The sequence below is a fragment of the Monomorium pharaonis genome, chromosome 2, assembly GCF_013373865.1.
Source record: "Monomorium pharaonis isolate MP-MQ-018 chromosome 2, ASM1337386v2, whole genome shotgun sequence".
NCBI lineage: Eukaryota > Metazoa > Arthropoda > Insecta > Hymenoptera > Formicidae > Monomorium > Monomorium pharaonis.
Genome location: NC_050468.1, coordinates 6,538,738 through 6,559,682, shown reverse-complemented (window position 1 = coordinate 6,559,682; position 20,945 = coordinate 6,538,738). Strand labels below are relative to the sequence as shown.

General features: G+C 29.5%; 1 protein-coding gene across 6 annotated transcripts in view; it reads right to left on the bottom strand.

Moving 5' to 3' along the window:
- LOC105839435 (UNC93-like protein) overlaps nt 1-20,945 on the bottom strand; it is a 72,314-nt gene that overhangs the window by 47,815 nt on the left and 3,554 nt on the right. The window contains exon 1 of one of the 6 annotated variants that reach the window (XM_012685746.3): nt 7,161-7,631. The exons of 4 other annotated variants lie outside the window; for them this stretch is intronic. The gene's annotated coding sequence lies outside the window, so the exon portion shown is untranslated. Of the gene's footprint in view, nt 1-4,998; nt 5,488-7,160; nt 7,632-20,945 lie in introns of those variants that run through there. One more of the 6 variants, XM_012685745.3, reaches the window with a different exon arrangement.

The following is a 20,945-nucleotide window of genomic DNA, read 5'->3' as shown; positions in this document are numbered from 1 at the left end:
GCTCCGAACGATCTTCAGCAATACGGATCGTAATTATATTCGCATACTAATGCTCAACGCACGTATCTGAACACAAATACAATAAAACGCGCTCAGAACACGCGATAGATCCCCATTCGTCCTACAAAATTAATTTTCATATTCGCGTTTTCATCCAGGGGTAATTTAATTTTGCCATATCTGCACGTGCAATCGCGAGTGAAATATAGCAATTGTATTTATATGCATCCCGTCCTACGTATAATGAGATTAAATCGCTCGTTCGACGCTCCTTTTAAAATGGACGAAACTGATCTGCCAAGAATAGAATAAGGCCGTTCTGAAGTAATCGCTAACAAAAGTAGCGAGAACAAAAAAAATTCAGTATGAATAAGCGCTCGAAACTTCTGTCATACAAAGCAATTAAGTACCGCGAATTAATTGGTAGTACAAGATTGTACAACACGCGCTCTCGATAAATTCTATCGATGTATCGCTACCGACGCCAATTCGCTCATACATTTCGCCCACTCCTAGACTTTATTACACCTGCATCTATTCGCAGTATACTAACTGAGACGCGCGAAACAAATGCACGCACGTGGCCGGATACTATATTCGCTATGGTTTAGAAAGTCCGCGAAACGATCGACTCGTGAATGTTACAACCTTTTCACAACGAATCATCGGGTAAGGTGTGTCTGCATGTGTAGTCTTCACGTAAAAGAACATAATAGATCACATACAAAACCATCTCCGGTATAAAAATCTTCGATTCATTATGCACCGGCCATGCTCACAATCGATCATGCCTGAAGGAAAATAACTGTCGTTATTAGCACTTCTGCGAGAAATGTGTAAAACTAACTGTAAATATAATAACCGTTACGCGAGATTTGTGTGCCTACTATTTGCTAATGTGTGTGTACTTGAAATATCAAGTCTCGATTATCATTGAAATGTACTGATAACTGAGACTAGTGTTTTCTTTCTACAAAGTATACAATAATATATACATATATAAAACATTTTTTTCACAAATTTGTGTTTAAATTTAATGTCGACTAGCTGTATACATAATTTAAATTAATATGTATGTATTATTAAAATTTAATCAAGAAATTTTTAATCAGAAAATTTTATATGCACAAAAAGAACGGATTTGCAGAAATATTTATAAATTTAATTAGCTAAATTTATAGATCTAAATATAATTTTTGTTGGATTATTAAAATAATTACAATAGAATGCTCAAGCTAATTGCTAGAATGTCAAAACTTTTTGTAACGTTACTCATCAAGCTTAAGTGTCTCATAATTATTTTGATAATTCAATAAAAAATATTTTTAAATATGTATTTAACTAAATTTTTAAATACTTTAAAAATTTAGTTCAATACATTAAATCCGTTTTTGTACATAATTTATATAACGCTCCTTAATTTAATTAAAAAATAATTTTTATATGTATCTGAACTTGTCTATAAAAAATTTATAATATATAGTAATAAAAAAATTTAGTACTTTCAACAAAAAGCTATTTAATTAAAACTTTCTTTAATAACATCTAAATATTTTATTATTATTTTATAATAAAAAATTTAGTTGTTATGCAAAATATATGTAAATAAAAAATATTTGTTTATACTATTTATTTAACATTTTCGATGATAAATACTATTTGGTTTATACTACTAAACAAAATATTTGATTGCTAAAAATCTCAACTAAACAATTTTTAATAAAGATAATATATTTTTTGTTAGTGTAGAAAAATAGCGCCATATTCGTTACACATTACCATACTTGTGTAATAATGATCAAAAGAGTTCTATAACAGAATGTTAAATCGATGCAAATATGACAATGCGATGTAATGATTTACATTTACAAAATAAATCGTAGTGTCCTCATATGCTCATCACATTGCACAATAAAACATTATATAATTATTTAAGAAAAGTGATTAATTATTGTCATATATTATCGGATTAAGTTGTACATAAAATTTGTAATGTAGTTATGCATTTTTTAATCCGAAAAATTTTGCGCTACTAAAATTCTTTGAAATTGTAAATTAATACTATACATTGCAGTTAAGATTATTTGCAACATCTTTAAATTTTGAATGCAAAGAATCAAGTTTGGCATCTAATTATTTTATTAATATGTACACAAGCACAATTCTTTCTTGCGTGTTGAATAAACCGGAAAACGTAACGTTATCTCTATCTTTAACTATCTTTAAGTTTATCATGGTGCAATTTTATGTCGCACTTGACGGTCATAAATGTCTTAACAATTCTGCCTGTTTTTGTTACCTATTTTTCATAATATCCGAAGCATATAAATAAAAAGAGAAGAGATAAAAAACCTATTCGAACTATAAGCGATATATTGAGGAGAAGATAAATCATTATTATTCAGCGTCTGTGAACATCGCGTATGGAGTACACCAAAAATCTTTACTTTTCAGATGATTAAGAAATTCGAGCTCAAAAAACAGGAAGACCAGTACACATGCGCATATGTGATTATACACATATTTTGACATGCACGTAGCCTGACATTGTGAAAGATCGCTGTGTATTAGGCGATCATTAGATGCTCTCGTAACTCCACTCTGCCTCATTACATTACCGCGCATCATAGCGCACGTCTCCCTTGCGGCTTCTGAAATATTCTTTCATTATTCTTATCGCGGGTTTAATTAGTCATTAATCAGTCGCCTCATCGCTCGATATTACATAGGCCCAGACATAACTGTGTGATATTAATAAAAGTAATTTATATAGAATGTTAGCGCAACTGGCCTTTTTGTTGATGTTAACACCTAGGCAAATATCTTCTATATCTTTTTTTTAAATCAAATTAATACAAAAATAGTCATTTAATAAAAATGCGTGCAAAAATTCGTATGCAAAATAATACAATATCGCATCTTATTGCTAATTACAATGTCATATATCTAATATTTTCTCCTAAGTGAAATACAAAACGAAAATTTATAATAATAAAATAGATAGTCCTTTCATTTTTGCAATGTCAAGTTTTAAATTCTTGCATTTTTGAATTCTTAAATTCTCACATTTCAATCCTATCAAAAAAACTTTCGCCTAGCAGGAAATTGCCTTCTCGAAGAGCATCATAATATCGCATGTAACAAAGAAAAAATTTAATGTAACTACTTTAACTTCTTTAACATCTATATTCAAATCCTTGTTGATATTATTATAATAAAATGTGCCGCACATTAAAATAATCGTTTCTTTAGAAAGGATCATGAAAGCTTCTGTTACATCCGGATAAAATACCGATAAAATCACCGGTAAAGTTCAAATCTTGCAGTATGCAAAGTGAAATTAGTTAGGTAACATTACTTTCCATAATTCATCTTCAGTAGATTTCTAGTGTAATTTTAGAATAAAAAACGTAATTGATATAATCGATTTTAGATGCAATTGTATAACATCGAAACATGTAATCAGACGTATTATAAAAGATATTTCATTGAATATATTATAATATGGCATGCATAGGGGCAAATATTGTAATCTAGCGCATATTAAATATGTAACCAAACGATCATCTACAAGTCACGTGCAACTCTCTACAGATATGTCTATATATGATACAGAAGTGAAAGCATTTACGAACATCTATGAATATATATTAAAAATATGTAATGCGAAAACGACTGATTACCTTCGTTTGCATTAAACATATACGTATTAGAGTTTCTAATCAAAATTAGGCAAATCAATAAGATATCTTAAAGAAATTAAATCATTTATCTTTTTGTACAAACCTATGGAAATATATTTTTTTTTTATGTAGCATATCGTTTTTTTTAATTACATATTTTAATTATAAAATTAATATCTAATGTTAATAGTAATGTTTTTATAATTGTTATTAATATAATTTAAATATAAATATAAACATTACACAATTATTTTTTCTAGGATCTTGAATGTAATCATCGTCTGCATAATGTTAAAAATAGCATGATCTAAATTATGCAACTCGATATAAATGTCACGATGCTACACAGTCGTAAAGCGAAGAGGGTTTATCTATTCGTTATCAAAAGTCCTAAACAATCGCGCAGAATAAGTGCAGCTATATTACGTTTCCTTAGTATCGAATATGTGCTATATCTTGAAGCAATCGTAGCTCCACATCACTGAAACGAAGCGCGTTCAAGTATCGCGACCGCTTGTAGCGATCGGACGTGCATATAAACCGTCCAAGACATAAAACTACGTACGAATTTCTCACTATGGATTTTTTTCAACTCTACACACAATGCACGATATTTCTTAAAAAATATTGTTTACAAGAAATAAAATATTAAATAATTATATGAAAGTGACACGTGTTATATCTTTTAGATCCATCTTTCATTAATGCAAATAATTAGCATAATTATTACTTACAAATAAAATATCATAAAAAATTATAAATCTGATCTGAAGATTACATCACTCTCATATATGTTAATTTTATTTCTTTTCTATTTCTTCACCTTTTTATATTATCATTATGTGTAATATAAATTTTAATTACGGTTTTATTTTTAGCGGCAAAAATTGAAAGCTACCTCAAATGATACATGATAAATAATTTCATATAAAAGCATTTTTGTATTCGTACATTCGCGAGTAATTTTTCAACGTAATTATTCGGAGAAAATAAAATAGTATCGTTGCGTCGTCTGATTCGATGTTAGCGCGAAACGTTTCAATAACCTGATTTTGCACATTCGTGCCAGCCGTAAATGTCTAATAATGTAAACGCGTTCCGTACCTATTCTCGTTCCCCGTCGTGGTGATACGATCCCCACTTTGACATCTTTACTTTCTAAATGCATGACAGAATCATCTTTTGTTTTCGGCTAAAACTCATTGGTAGCGATCGCGCGCGTGACACGCGAGGGTGCACATGAAAAGTTCACCACGATCAGCGAAAAACTCAACCCTTCGTGAACAACCCCATGCATTTCCTTCACAATACTCACGTCTTAGCAGATCGATCGTTAGAATCAGCGACGATCTCGCGTTCCCCTTCGTCTCGGTGGACAGAGAGACAGGTGGCTGGTTCTCGCGAGGGGTTGCTCTATCGACGCAACAGAGGGTAGAAAACCCTACGTTGATAGCCGTGGCTAGCCCCGTTCTCGTAACGTTGGACAAACGAATTGTCTTGCGAATTGATCCGACTCGATCCTCGACCGAATCGAATTGTCACTTCAATCGGTGGTGTGTCAAAGATGGTATTGCGGCTCGCACGAAAGGTGGGTTCGCGATCGCGTCGTGGGAAACGAAAAACTACTTCTGGAAAACGCGTCCGAACAGTTCGGGGGTTCGGATACAACTGAACCTGCCTGGCTGTCGGCGGACTTTGGAATCGGTGAGCGGTTCGCCGTTCGGTTCTCGATTCGCCGATTCTCGGCTCCGCGGGTTCGTACTCGCGCGAGTCGCGGCCGTCGTTTTCTCTGTGTACACGCGGCGCACGGTGCACCTTCCTTTGCTCCTACCCTACCTCCCTTTTCTTCTCCTCCTCCTCCTCCTCCTCCTCTACCTCCTCCTCTTTAACCCTGCCCCCCCCCCCCCTCTCTCTCTTTTTCTCTCTCTTTCTTTCTCGATTTTACTGTCTCTTCTGTGTCACTGGCCGTATCACCGCCAAGTGAACAGGTAGCTGCCTCACAGGGCACGCATGCACGTGCGTATTAAATCTTGCACACGCACGAGACCAAAATCGCGACACCTCAAATCGCACGTGCACCCGATGCATTCTCACACCACTTCTTTCTATTTATTCGTTTTCGAGCCCTTATTTTTCCGATTTTTTCATTTTTTAAATTAATTGCTTTTCTCCTTTTCGTAAGATTTTAAAATTATCTGATTATACAATGCAATCTGTTCACACACTTATATATAAAATTTGCATCATTAAAACTATTTCCAATGTTGCGTAATTTTGTAATTATTAATCTTCCTTGACTGTTTCGCAACCGTTTTTCTTATTTTAATTACGATATTTATAGCTTTTTAATTATATCAATACGTTTAAGTAATAATAATATATAAATAAAAAATACAAATATGTTGTGTTAATTATCACGTGCTACTAATAAAGTGTCATCAAATGCAGGAAAAAAATTTTTATAGTAAAAATTACTATGTACGATAGCAGCTGCAAATCATAAGAAGAAATTTCAAAGAATTATACCATAAGTAGTGTAAATCCTACTTGTAACTTGATGAAAAACATAGTAAAAATGTTCTTCCTTGGTTCGCATTTTCTATTTACCATAATGATTTTTACTATAAAATTTTCTCCGTGTAATAAATGCATATTAAATATGTAAATAATCCACAATACTTCATGACAATTGATGTAACACATAAATGTCTTATAGTTGCCTTCGGAAACGTCATTACGTAAAGCATCAAGCGGAAAATAATAAGTCGTAAGATATGTAATTGGATATATGCTTGATTACGCCTGCCTGAATGTGAAGTTTACTGTCGCGCGAATTTAAAAAAAGGGAAAAACTCTTATTAATTCGGATAATTAAATACCATAGGATACACTTTCACGAACAGAAAAACGAAAGTTCAATACCAGTAAAATAACTGCATTTCACGTGTCACTGGGTCACTGTGTTTCCCAGCGATGAAGAACTTTTTCTTTAGATGTAGATTACTTTCGACAAAAGCGACCAGTCGGCCTAACAAAAACATTGGTCAGCTGTCAAGGATAAATAATCAAGCCGCGGTATTAAAGTGCTCAATTAATTTTAGCAAATTGCATATCTACATTATCACATGTGTTGCGTGACTACAAAGATAATAAAATTAATGATGAAAATGATATTTCAGCAATTAAAAACTGCTTAAAACAATCTTATAATAATACGTTTTAAGCATATTTTTTAAAAGATTGAACATATTTGAAAATATATTGTCATTAAAAAGATTTGCACAAGTTTATATTAATACGCTAATTTTCTTACACTTTGTGAAGCATTCGTTACTCTAATGTGTAATTAATATTTTGCAGTGCACTATTATGAAGATCTCATATATGTTGAAAATTGCTGAAATAAAATTAAAATTAATAATAATTTCATTAATCTTACGTACAATAATACGACAATCTAGAAACGCAAAGACATACCGGTCTCTCAAAGAAGGAACGACAGGTTGCCCAGTAAGTTTTTACCGGTGACTCGAAAGAGGGCTAAAGTTCACCAGCAATTCTTTGCACACGGAAACTGCAATTCGTTTCTTAGTTGACCATACACCACCCGCGAGGAGAGGCTTTTCCCGTTACCGGCGACGTCACGAAACACGTCTCTGAAATTGCATTCACTGATCGGCGAAGTTACACCGCGTATCGCGGCCACGCGAATACTCAAAGTATCCTGTCCGAGACACTACTTGAAGATTCGTTGCCAGATGACGTCACGCGAGACGAGCTGAGGTATCATCGAATAGTGTTGATCGTCCCCCTCCACTTTCGGATTCGCGAGAGCAAATTATTGAAATAAGACGAATGCATGTGCATCAATTATCTTATCTAAAGGATATTTGATTAAACGTACGATATATTGTTTAAAAAAAAAGCTGCCATCAAACGCAATGTCAGAAATTTTTGTACGTTATTATTAAAGAATTTTACTTATACAAATATTTGTGAAATAAATCACAATTTATGAAATAAATATTCCCTTTAATAATGTAATTTTTCCGACAATTGCTAATTTTAATTGTTAATTTTAATTGTTAATCTTAATAACGTTTTGACTATAAATTTTTTGATAAAAGATTTATTATTATTATTTATAATATATTTAGCTTTGAATAATATTAATAATATTAATAATATTAAAGCGCATTAATAGAACGTACTTGATAGCTACTTGGTTGCATATCATTACTCATTATTTTCTTGTAGTTTCGTAACGTTTTCTTAAACATAGTGATCCACTATCAGTCGTACGCGTTCATTACCTTTTGCTGGCGTAGATAGTTATTATTCAATTACGTGACTCCTATGTATAATAAGAATCGAGATTTTTTTTACTTTGATTAGACAAGAATTCTATGTGAAAGATATTAAACACACTCTTTTTAATTATCATAAAATGTATACAGTTGATATAATAATGCCTATCACGTGTCAAACATATGGACCATGTCAGAAAGAATGATGAATTGACTTTTCGCTGCATATAAAATGCACGTAAAGCGGTTAAATGCTATCGATTTTTTTCCACAAGAGACTCAACAATAATTGATATTTATGTACTATGCCTAAATGCAAGGTGAAAGATTGTCTTAATCTACATGCCGTACGCATACACCACTTCCCCTTGATTGTTCTTTTCTAGTTGTTACCGTGGTATCGTATCAAGAATCACTAGTGCTCTTTAAACATTTGTAATTCTAATCGACATAAAACAACTGCGTGCATCATGTTATTGCGTAGGCTTTCAATTCCTTTTTAAACCTAGAACCTTATAATAAAAGCTAGCTTGTTGTAGTAAGATGTAATAAAAATAACTTGTATTATAACATGACAAGTTTATATAGCTTTTAGTTTTATAAAATTAATATAATTTAATAAGTTTTATAAGAATAAATCTAAGTCTTACAGTTGAAAGAATTACAATAAAATACTGAGAAAACCAATTAATACATATTGTTTTTCATAGATTGTGACATTTGTTTAGTCGATTAATTTCATAATTCAATCACGTATAGCAATTATATTCTTAATATTAACTCAATTGCTGCCGAATAAAACTGAAACGGAGATTCGTGATTTAATTGTCGCGCGATTAAACAAACAATACTTTCTCCATGACATTTTCCAAATCGATGTCAAAAAATTTTTTTGACATGAGATTTTTGAGCTAGTACCCATTTATCTATCATAATTAGTTATCGAATGCACTAATTTAATATTTAATTTTGCTACCGTTATCGCCGTGCAAGTTGGCATTATGACTAGCACCTGATGTCATGTTGTGTCACGTCAACGTCACAGAGCAAACAAATCATAAAAAAGTATCATTGTCGCCAGATTAATCTGCTGCTCAAATAAATAGCTGTTTGAGAATTATCTTGGATTTATCAGCAGTCAGTTGTAAGTCAGTCTAAAGGAAGGACAAGGGCTTAGTGGCAATGAGCAAAACGGTATTCAAGAAATTTCGCATAAATAACACACGTCATAATAATCACCTGTTGGCTGAATCACGCTCCGCATTGTGCGGTCGAAGGTACAGCCAAATACGTATTTGTAGCTTAGTAATCGGCAAATCTTTTGAAATGCGATCTTCAATCGAAATTTGATGATCCGAGGTCCGTACCATATATGAAAGGTTCATATATGATGGACGTCGGAATATCCTTGTAGTAAATTTTTGACGAACGAGTTTGTCATTCGCGTATCGTTATTTGGTGCATCCGATGCATTACCCGCGATTATTGATCGGTACATTGAGCTGTATGTATGTACATACTACTGATGAGTCAGTTTCTCTTACTCTGACTGACATTAAGTTACACTAAAAAGAAATTTGCTTTTATTATGCCCTAGTTATATAATTTTTTAAATAAAATATTTCGTGCAAAAATTAAGCTTACTGTATATGTATATGAGTAAAATTTCCATATTTTTTATTATATCATATTTACAATTAATTTATGGTTGCACCACTTTACAAAAAGTAAATGCTCAGTTTGTAAAACAAATTCAAAATTCTTTAAGTTTTATATGGACAAATTTCAAATTTTTTTCACACATTGAACATTTACTTTTCGTAATCTCATAAATAGATAAGTTTTAAAATCAAACATAAATTGATGATAAATTGATGCAAGTATAATTGATTATAAATATTAAAAAATAGAAAAATTTTCACGAATAAATATAAAATTTAAATCATAAAGCTTTCTTACAAAAATTAGTTTTTAGATATTTTACATATTATATATAATTTCAAAGAATAATATAAAATATCATATTTTATAAGAATAATCAATCAACATTTAGATCGAAAAGAATCAAAACGTTTATATTCAAAACATTATAAGTGATTATCAATAATAAATCATCTTTCATATTGCGTGTTCAATTTCGCTGTAATCCTTTTTTACATTGGATTTGCCATTTGACGAGGTAACAAGACACTTCATTTGGTAAGTCATCGAACAATAGCTGCGTGCCAACAATAAGAGACAATGAAAGTTATGCTTCTACGCTCTCAATGCGGCTGCAACCACGTAAAGGAGTCGTGCAAAATGGTCGTCGCATTGTTACACTCGTCTGATTTGCGAATAAGCTTCACAACGGAAATATGCAAATTATTTCAAGTAAAGATTTGTTTGTCGGTAGTTTCAAAGTTAGTATTTAAAAAATATTCTGTTTCTTACAAGATATATCGATTACGATTAATAATTCAGCAATCACTATTTATTGACTAACTCTTATCAGAATTCAAACAAAAATTGATTAATTTATTACTGCTGTATCGAAATTAGAATAATATTGTTTCGAAACTTGAAAATTTAATGTTTTAAAGTGACTGATTTTCCGACGAAGATACAAGTATGTAGTTTATCATTAAAATTTTTAATGTAAAACAAATAAATTGATCAATGACTGATGGCGAATTCAGTTAGATGCACCAGTGCGCACTAGTGCGCACTGAGTGCGCCCTCGTTTAATGTAGTTTAGTTTTTCCCATTCTGAATACAAGCCAACAGAATACGAAACACTAAACGAGGGCGCACTAGTGCGCACTGGTGCACCCAATCGAATTCGCCATAAATTAAATCAGATACCAATAGCAAAAAAGAAATTATTTTCTTTTCCAGTAGACGCTCAAACTGAAAAACGTAATTGACAATGTTTAGGGAGCAAACGACTTACGTACGTCATTTAGGCGATACATAATACACTGTAAAAAATGTTTGTAAAATTACAATTATAATAGTGGGTAATTTTGAGACCAAATATAATAGTTGTACATTTTCTTGTGTCTATAATTTTGCGGTGTACAAGTAAAAATAATTTAATTTGTAATAAATTTGTTTACAGTGTATACACAAGTGTAAAAAACAAATTAAGAAATTATTGCAAAATTTATTATATAAAATTACATACACAAGAAAATTTACAACTTAATAAACTATTATAGTTGGTCTCAAAATTACCTACTATTATAGTTGTAATTTTACAAAAATTTTTTACAGTGTATGGAAATGATAAAAGTTAGGCAAAAATGCGACCGTAATTAAAATGCAAAAAAACTGGTCGATTGTAATTAAAATATGACGAAATAAACTGGTATATAAAAACGTGAAATTGCGTTTGTGTCTTTACAGTGCGTCGATGAGTAAATATAAAATTAAGAAATACTTTCAACTTGTTCTTATCAGTCATCACCAATAAAAAAAGTACAACATATATAGATCAATAATAGTAATGGAGATTTAAAAACAAGTTTTACAAAAGTATTTAAAAATTTAGTTGGTTAAAATTTACTTTAAATTTGAAAATAATTTTATTGATCATCAAACTATGAATGATGTTCAAATATAATAATTAACTCTAAAAGATTTTAATATTCTAGCAACCAGTTCAAGCAATATATTGTTATTTTTATAATCTAACAGAATTATTTTTAAATCTGCATTTATAGATCTGTATAGCCAGTTAATTTTTTTAATACTTTAACAAAATTGTTCTTTTCGTATATATATTCAAGCAGATAATAAAAATCCAAACATATCAAAGTGGAACACTCTTTCACTTTTATATAAACTGTTTTATGTTAAAAACGCATTTATTAAATCACATATCACTGTATGTGACTACCAAACAAACATCTCAATCACGTGAGCGATAAATACAGGAACGACTCTTCTAATGGATAATTACCTGTATATAAGAATATGTCGCGTGTCACGCGATAAAATTAAGTAATGCTTAATTATTGTTATCTTAAACATAGACATTATTAATCTGAAAAAAATTACCGCAATTTTATATTATACGCTACAAATATTGTAATCAAATCGAACTGTTATCATGATGAAATAATTAAGATTCTGATTATCTGTCAAGTATGTAAAGCAAAGAATTTTAATTATTAATCGATAAATTATTCATTTTATATATATTTCGTAAAAAATATCTTAATTTAAAAAAATATATAATATTGAATATTAAAATTATAAAATATCTACATATGTAGAAACTTTAAATTCTCAGTAACTTTTAATAACAAATGTTTTGGTGATAAAATTTACTGTGCTTAAGAATATAAACAGTTTAACATAAAAGCGCACATTTAATAAAAACGTTAAAATATTCAAGACATTCTAAGTACAAGAACAATTTTAAGTATATTTAAACGCATTCCAGTATAATCTGGTTAAGAATTTTATTGTAATTAGCGCGTGTTCCCATTTCGTCTCAAAATTTCTAACTAGTAAGAATTGCTATTCCGTTATTTCGATTAATGTATAGACTTTCACGTTTACATCTCTCATACAAACTCTCCAAATTTCTATCTCAATTGATTGACAAAAAGTTGCAAGCGGTATTAGAAATAATAAAATAACGTCATGTGAATTATACGTAGTAAAGTGTAAAATTTATGTCAACATTAATAATTATAATATAATTTTTTAAAAATTGTATATTTAAAATTTTCTTTAAAAGAGTACACGTTCAGATGTATTAAAAAAGTGTATTAGGGCACTTATAAATGTAACACATTAGTGATACAATCAAAAATGTTCGGAAGTTTAGAATATTATTATTTCGATATTCGACAAGTACTTTCATGATGTGAAATGTCAACTTTAATGTAAGCCACGCCACATTATTCAGATAGCACGTGCACGCCAGACTATTACGTGATACGTGATACGTGATACATAATTAAGTGCGCCGAAAGTCAACATTGGAAAAATGCTGTAATTGTATTTGAACAGTTGAAAATAGATTGCGTATTATAGACGCCGTTCAATTAACGTACAAAGAGTATAGATGAGTTTTTTAACTCATCGATGGGTCAATGGTATTATGCGCAGATTCAACTTTTACAGAACAAAGCTATATGTGCGCATAATACAATTGCTCAATCAATTAATTAACATTCGCTTTATATGTATATCACAATATAAATAAATTAAATTAGACAAATAATTCACAATGTGGTGTATTACATGGTGTTTCAAAATCTATCTTGTTTTTAAGAATTAGTTTAAATAAGTAATGATAAATATTGTTGTTGTTTTAGTTTATAAAAGAAATATATCTCTGATAATAATAACACAGTCAAGTTTGTCCGGCGAGTGAAACAAACAAAAACAAAATAACGTATATTAAAAATTTTCTGTAAGCAGACAATAATAATATAAAATTATAAAAAAAATATATATTTTTTTAAATAATTCATTTAAAGTATAATTCAAGGATTTAAAAGAGTTTTTCTTTTAATTATAACATTAGATGTTATAATTTAAAAAAACGACTAATGTCTATTTTCATCAATGCAGATTGATTTTAATCTTGGTTTTATTTACTCTTTATTTTTTCTATTTTAATTTTAAAATTAGAAAAAGGTAAAAAGTAAGCTAAACTAAAATCAAAATTAATCTAAATTAGTGGAAATAGACATAAGAAATAAATGCATTTGTCAATTTTTGAAAAGCATTATTCTTTAATTGCAAAAGCGTCATTCTTTAATAAAATTGCAAGTGTTGATATTACCTGTAACCGGAAAATAAGTCAGAAATTATGCGATTAAATCTTCCTCAACAGGGAATTCCCGAGCAAATTTGTGCTCGTCAAGAAAGTTTATAAGAAATCAACGAGGCAAATATCAAAATATTTGCATTAAATTATTCGCCGTATTAATTTGCCGTATTAATATCTAATACTTGATTATTTAATTTATTAGCAATGAGTAAGACAACGTCAAACAAATGGAGTTTTGGTGTTTATCTCGTTTTGTTACCGTTTACATATAATAATAGTGTAATTCATTTCTAGCAGTAAATATATGCTGCAGCATATTCTTGTTATGTTATATGTTTGAGAAACGATTTTTCACGTACGTTTCTACATTGTTTTTTTTATATTGCTTTCCAAAAAAGAACAATTTATATCTCTTACGTACATTTTTTTACATTTTGTTAAAAAGAAAAATCAACAAACGACAAATGTTAAATACAATTGTCATTTCGGATGTCTCACTTCATTACATGAACGCAACAAATTTAATTGCTACACAGAATGTTTTATACTGCATTTTTTTTCTAACGACATTCTTCGAATAGTTGAAATTAATATTTCTTTAAAAGAAATATCAAGAAATCTCAAATAATAATTTTTTCTGCAAACCAAAAAAGACAAAATCATAATTTTCAATTAATCTCAAATAAACTTTTACAAAATGTAATTTGCAATTTATAAAAATACATAATACTAAAGATGAAAAATTTTAAATAAATATAAAAATAATCTCTATTAAGATAGAAACATTAAATTTAAATTAGTTAAGAAACCATTACAAAAATATGTAACAGAAAACTAAAGCGCATCGTATATATTAGTTTAATTCTAATTACATACGTATTGGTTTCTTTATAAAAATTTGCTTGTATTTATGTATTTTGCGATAACATAATTGTGTTTGCAATGTAATATGTACTGAATGCAAAGTATCTTACTTGAGTAAATAACATCTTCAAGAATATCTAAAGCTGATAGCTTCATATTGAGATATACCTTGCAATTTTAAATCATAATTAAAAACACATTATGCATTAATTTCGTAATTTATACGTAAACTTCAACATTACTTGGACTGTTAATAGTTACATGAAATTAGCAATTTTAGCAATAACGTTGCATACAATTTATTAATTTATTTTAATAATCGCGATATGATTAATCGATTAATTGTAAATAATAATAGTTCCAATTAATTAATCATATGTATAATCGTTCATAATGTTCATAAATTATTTTCCTTCCGAGTTTCTAGAAAACTTTTCGGCGCATTTCCGGTCGCACAAATCGGATGGAAGGATCTCTCATGATAGTTAAAATCGAAGTTCTCTAACGACGACTTCCGATACATTGCGTAATTTCGATTTATATACGCTTCAACGCCACGTGGAAAATCTATGTAGATAATCGGCCGATCGGCGGAACTTGTCACTTTTACTGTTCGTGATGCAACGCGTTTCGTGTTATCACTCGTCACTCGACCGGAAGTATTACGGTTTATACCGGAAATTCATCCACGTAAGTTTTCCTGATATACTCTGCTATTACTATTATGAACGAAGTTACTGCTACGAATGTAACGTACTCGACAAAAAACACACAAGATTATAATAAATATTCTGATAATATTATAGTTTCCCGAAGCTGTAATCGTAATTGTATCGTAATAATGTTAAAATTTTTTCAAGTTTGTTTACACAAGTAAAGTTTCAGTCGAGCCTAATCACGTCATTGTCGCGTTTGTATAAATATAAAAATCCCTGTTAATGAATATTCATATATGAAAATTCATATATATACATATAAACATTTTTATCGTAATAAGAAAACATACAAAATACTCATTTACATAATAAAATATTAGTGTAACGAACTTTACTTGAAGACTCAATTCTAAATTTGTTATACGAAAGACATGGGCTCACAAACATCTCATAACCGAAAAGATCGCATACTTATATCGCAGTAGAATGTATTCCACATTGTCATGCATTTACGATAAGCACGAAGGACGTGCAAGCAAAAATTTGCGTCTGCCGCTTCGCATATTGTTACGAATCAGCACGCATTGTGTATGCACGTCGCCGCGAAAAAAACTGTCAGGTCGATATGAATAGGTGACGATGAGTCACGAAGGCGTCAATGGACATTACATCGCGAAATGACGTTTCCCTCATCCCGGAAAAAGCAAAGTATCTATCTTGCTTTAAATTGGCAAGGAAAAAATGGCTTTGTTGAAAATTGTGTAAAAATTTAGAGACAAATTTAGAAATAAATTTAAAAATAATTCCGTTCTTATCTTTTTTCGAATCTTTGAAATAATTATGCAGAACGTTTAAACTAATTGCCAGAATGTCAAAATGATTTTGCAACATTAATATCATATTCGAGCATCCTACATAATATTATTTCGGCGGATTAACAAAATTATTTTTAAATTTATATGTAGTCAAATTTTTAGATAATTTTCAACAAAATCGTCCTATTTTTTTGTATAGTTGAGTAATTATTATATTTTAAATTTTGTTAACAAAGATTTGTTGATTTTTTTCTCTCTTATTATATAAATATCTACGTAATATTCCCCGAGGGCAAAGAGAAAGGGAGAAAACCGCACAGTTGAAAAAATTTGGCCCTTTACAGAAAAAAATTGCTGAATCTTGTCTTAGGCAATCTGGTACTACATTATTTCTGAGTTATCGTGTAACTTTCCAAGACATTGAGAAGCTTGGCTCCTATTTCGGCTAGATCACGTATATATAGTGATTAATAACATTTATAGCGGAAGTTCGCGAGCAGCAGCGATATCCATGAATGAGAAGAAGAGCGGGATCGTTTGCGTTGAATGTTAACATTAAATAATCAAGAAGCGTGATGTTTTCCGATGGTACCCTGTTTTCCTTCACGGCAATCGGTTTGTACCGGTTGAAAGCAGATTTTATATGGCATGTTCAACCTGGCATTTGACAATTTTGAAACCAACGATAGTTAATCCTCATGTGCCGGTGTGTTTTTTTTTCCTGTATTAAAAATCTATTCTTCGGATTCTGATAACTCAGTCCGTCATAACGCAATCCAAAGAGACCAGAAGTGTAATTGCATAAACATACCTACATTTTATTGATATTAAAATATTAACGACAAATAATTCTGATGGTCATGTAAATGTATCTCCGTGTGTTTAGAATGTGGTTTGGGTAGATTGATCGTAAATACGTGGAATAAAGTATCAAGTCAATTGATACGTCGCGTGATTGGCCATCGATCAGCAACGCGTGATTTGATTTTCACCTTGGAATCGCAAAAAGTGCCAAACGAAGTGCGAATCTGTATAATAATTAACTACACTCACGTATACACACGTTCACTCGTACGCATAATAAAGAACTACTTAGTGTAACACTTCTCCGAGGTATAATGTAACGAATTCTTCGCGGATACCTCGACCTTGGCCGACATGAGGTGTCAATAATATATCATTGTACAGTTTCGACGAGCGTTAATCGACTTTACGAATTAATTTTAAAGCTCAAATTAATTTATTAACTCATAATTTAAATTCAGATTAATGAATATCAAATATATTTACACATATCCGTGCTCTCAATCTGTGGAGATTGTCACACAAAAAATAACAATAAACTGATCTTTTTTTATATAAACTCTTCTACATTCAAAAAATTTAATTTTAAAATATTTCAAAATAATCATAATCTTTAAATTTTGAATATTAATATCACATCTAAAAATCAACATTTTTGTTAGATATTTACGTACCATTAGCGACACCAACTTTTCTACGTAATGTAATTATACTCTTTCGGTAAATAGAATCTTTAATAGTAGCAGGATTAGCGTGTACAAAGACTTAAAATCTTTTTGTACAATCAGTCGTAAATCCGTGAAATGTACTCGTACTTGACCGACTACTCTATTTATGTCTCGTCTCCAATGATATGTGATGATTGTTTTACATACCTTTGTGGAACGCGACAACAAGATTCTAAATTAATACTCTGAAATTTTTATTATTTTTATCGGTATTCGCAAACATGTAAAAAAATTTATAGATAATTTTCATCTCGACAAAAGCAATCTACACACCCAACACGTCTTACACATTCATTGATATCTTTATATTTTTTAATAAAACATTTATTAAAACATGAAAGAGACTTAAAATAATACTGACTTTAAAAAAAGAAATTAATTTTAAAAACTCCTGTGTGTGTGTGTGTGTGTGTGTGTGTGTGTGTGTGTGTGCGTGCGTGCGTGCGTGCGTGCGTGCGTGTACGCATTTAACAATATATGTAATAATTTAGTGCAGCCAATGAAGAGTTTGATTTATAAAATTTAAATAAATAATTACTATAATTAAGTCCTACTTTAAAAAATACAAAATTTTTTAAAATGTAATACATGCTCTCCCTCTCCCTCCTCTCGCCCCGTTCCTCTCTCTCTTTGTCTCTTCCTCTCTAATAAAATACAATACAATGTTTACAATTATACTTGAAGTAAAATAAAACGTACACAATCTTACTAATTAATTGCTCTTGTATCTTCTTCGCGATTGTAAATATATTCACGAATATAACTAAACTAGACTGGATTTTGAACAACTTGATGTATCGGGAAAATATATATATATATATATATAATCGTAGCTAGTGCCGCTAACTAAAACGCAACTAACTGCATGACGAATTTATTTTTGGATTTATTTGCACCTTATAATATTTTTATAATTCCTGTTTCTTTCTAAATTATTTTATCGTGCAAAAGTTATTATTATATAAAAGTTATTAAAAGTATTAGTTAATAAGATTTTGCGATAAATTTATTAGATAATAATCCCGGATTTAGAATTAATATCTCTTCAACATCTGTACAGTGATATTAAGGATAATTACACGTGCAAGATAATGAGTTAATGAATGGCTTTCCCAGATTATTTTTCCTTAGTTACGTTTGTAATGGGTATATATTTAAGAACATGGGAAAACTCAATTTAGATGGCATTGTTTGTCTCTCGACCAGCATCACCAGCGTCACTTTTACGCGCACAAAAATTACGACCTATCTAGCATCGTCAACTTAGCGTCAACGCAATCAGCGGACAGCTTAATATCTAATGACGTAATCTCTAATATATCTGACAGATGCAATTTGCGATATTGACTAATCAGCCAACTGTCGACAACTTAATGTTTCCCTTATTATTAGTTAATATTGTATAGTATTAGTTAATATTGCATTTGTCATCTAATCTAATTCATACTGCAAGTGATAATAAAGACTTTGTATTATTGTAAAAAGTATGTTAAATATTATATATATATATATATATATATATATATATATATACTACGTTATATTTTAAGTTAAATAATTAATATATTACTTTTAAAACTAATATCTGCAATTAAAACAATAATGTTAGATAATCAGACAATATTAAAAAATATATTAGCTTATGTCAAGTAATTATTCTAATTTTTAACACATCTGACATATATGATACACCATGATATAAAAACCTTTACATTTGTAATATCGACTAGCAATTGCATCACATAAGAAAGGTGGTATCTAAATACATCATTTAGCTCATGTAAAGATATTATTAAAATATATAGCTCTCTTTGTGCTATATATTTTAATAATATCTTTACATGGATTATTTAAATATTGTTTACGTTATATTTACACGAATCTTTTTCAGATAAACAATATGCAAACAATATAAATTATTATAAATTGCTTAACATAATACAAAAAATCAAGCTATAAGATTGTTAATTTATATGACTTTTATATATATGTATATAATAAAATATAATAAAAAATAAAACTGATATAATAAAAAATAAAACAAAATAAAAATAGATAGAGAAAGAGTGACGAATGATACTAGCATAATCTTCCTAAAGCGGCATTCCTTTTTTCTCAGAGATTAAACATTGTACTGTATAAATACTGATAAAACACAAACTGTTTAAATAATTAAAAAAATAAAAATCTATAGTTCATACATTTATGGCCCTTTTCTATATAAAATCTATTAAAAATAAATCTAATCTAATCAAACTTTTATATCCAAATCGTGCTACATGCATCTTGTGGGATAAGCAATAAAGTATTTGTATAATCGATAAAATTTATATAATCGATACAAAAATGTTTTACATCAAAGTAAAAGGCTTGTAAGAGTCCTGATATACATTAACATATAAATTTTGTACAAATGATTCATGTTAAAGGAAAAGAAAAAAATTTATTCTATTATGCCAGTTTCGGGGACATTTATTTTTGATTGTATTGTGAAAATATTAATTATTACAAAATATAAAGCAATATTATAAAAAATGCTATATCATCTAATATAAGGCATTTTTTAGTCTACATTTAAATTTTTAAAGTTTTATTTTTAACTTTTGTTTAAGAAATACAAAACAGCAATATTTTTGTGGTCTTTTTCTAATATTAAAAATAAAAAAATAGAATATAATTTTTACTATTTTTGATAAAATTTGAATCTAATAATTCATGGATTGCATTGTTTGTATAGACAACACGTAAAATAATTTATATAGTTTACATTGTGTATACACACATATATATATATATATATATACATATACAGAAAAAAATGTAACATAGCGAATAACATATGTGATTGTGGGCTGCCAACTACATAAAATACTCAATACAATAATATTTGCTATTAATACAAGTACAATGATACAATGATTTGCTATTAATACAAGTAAAATAAGATATGTTATTGCGGGCTGCCAATTACAAATATACTCAATACAATAATATATGCTATTGCAGTATCAACATTGTACTTGCATTAATAGCAAATATTATTGAGTATTTTATGTAGTTGGCAGCTCGCAATCACATATGTTATTGACTAATTACATTTTTTTCTGTGTATATTTTCTAGATGTGTGTGTGTGTGTGTGTAAAAAAAGAAAAAGAAAGCAAAAATTATCATCTTGTGTCTAATAGCTATATAATAAATTTGCTATTTAATTATGTATTATGCAGTTATCTCAAACAAATCATAAAAAATAAATTTAAAATATATAATTTATATTCTTAAATAATTAATTAATAGCATATTATCTCAAAAATATA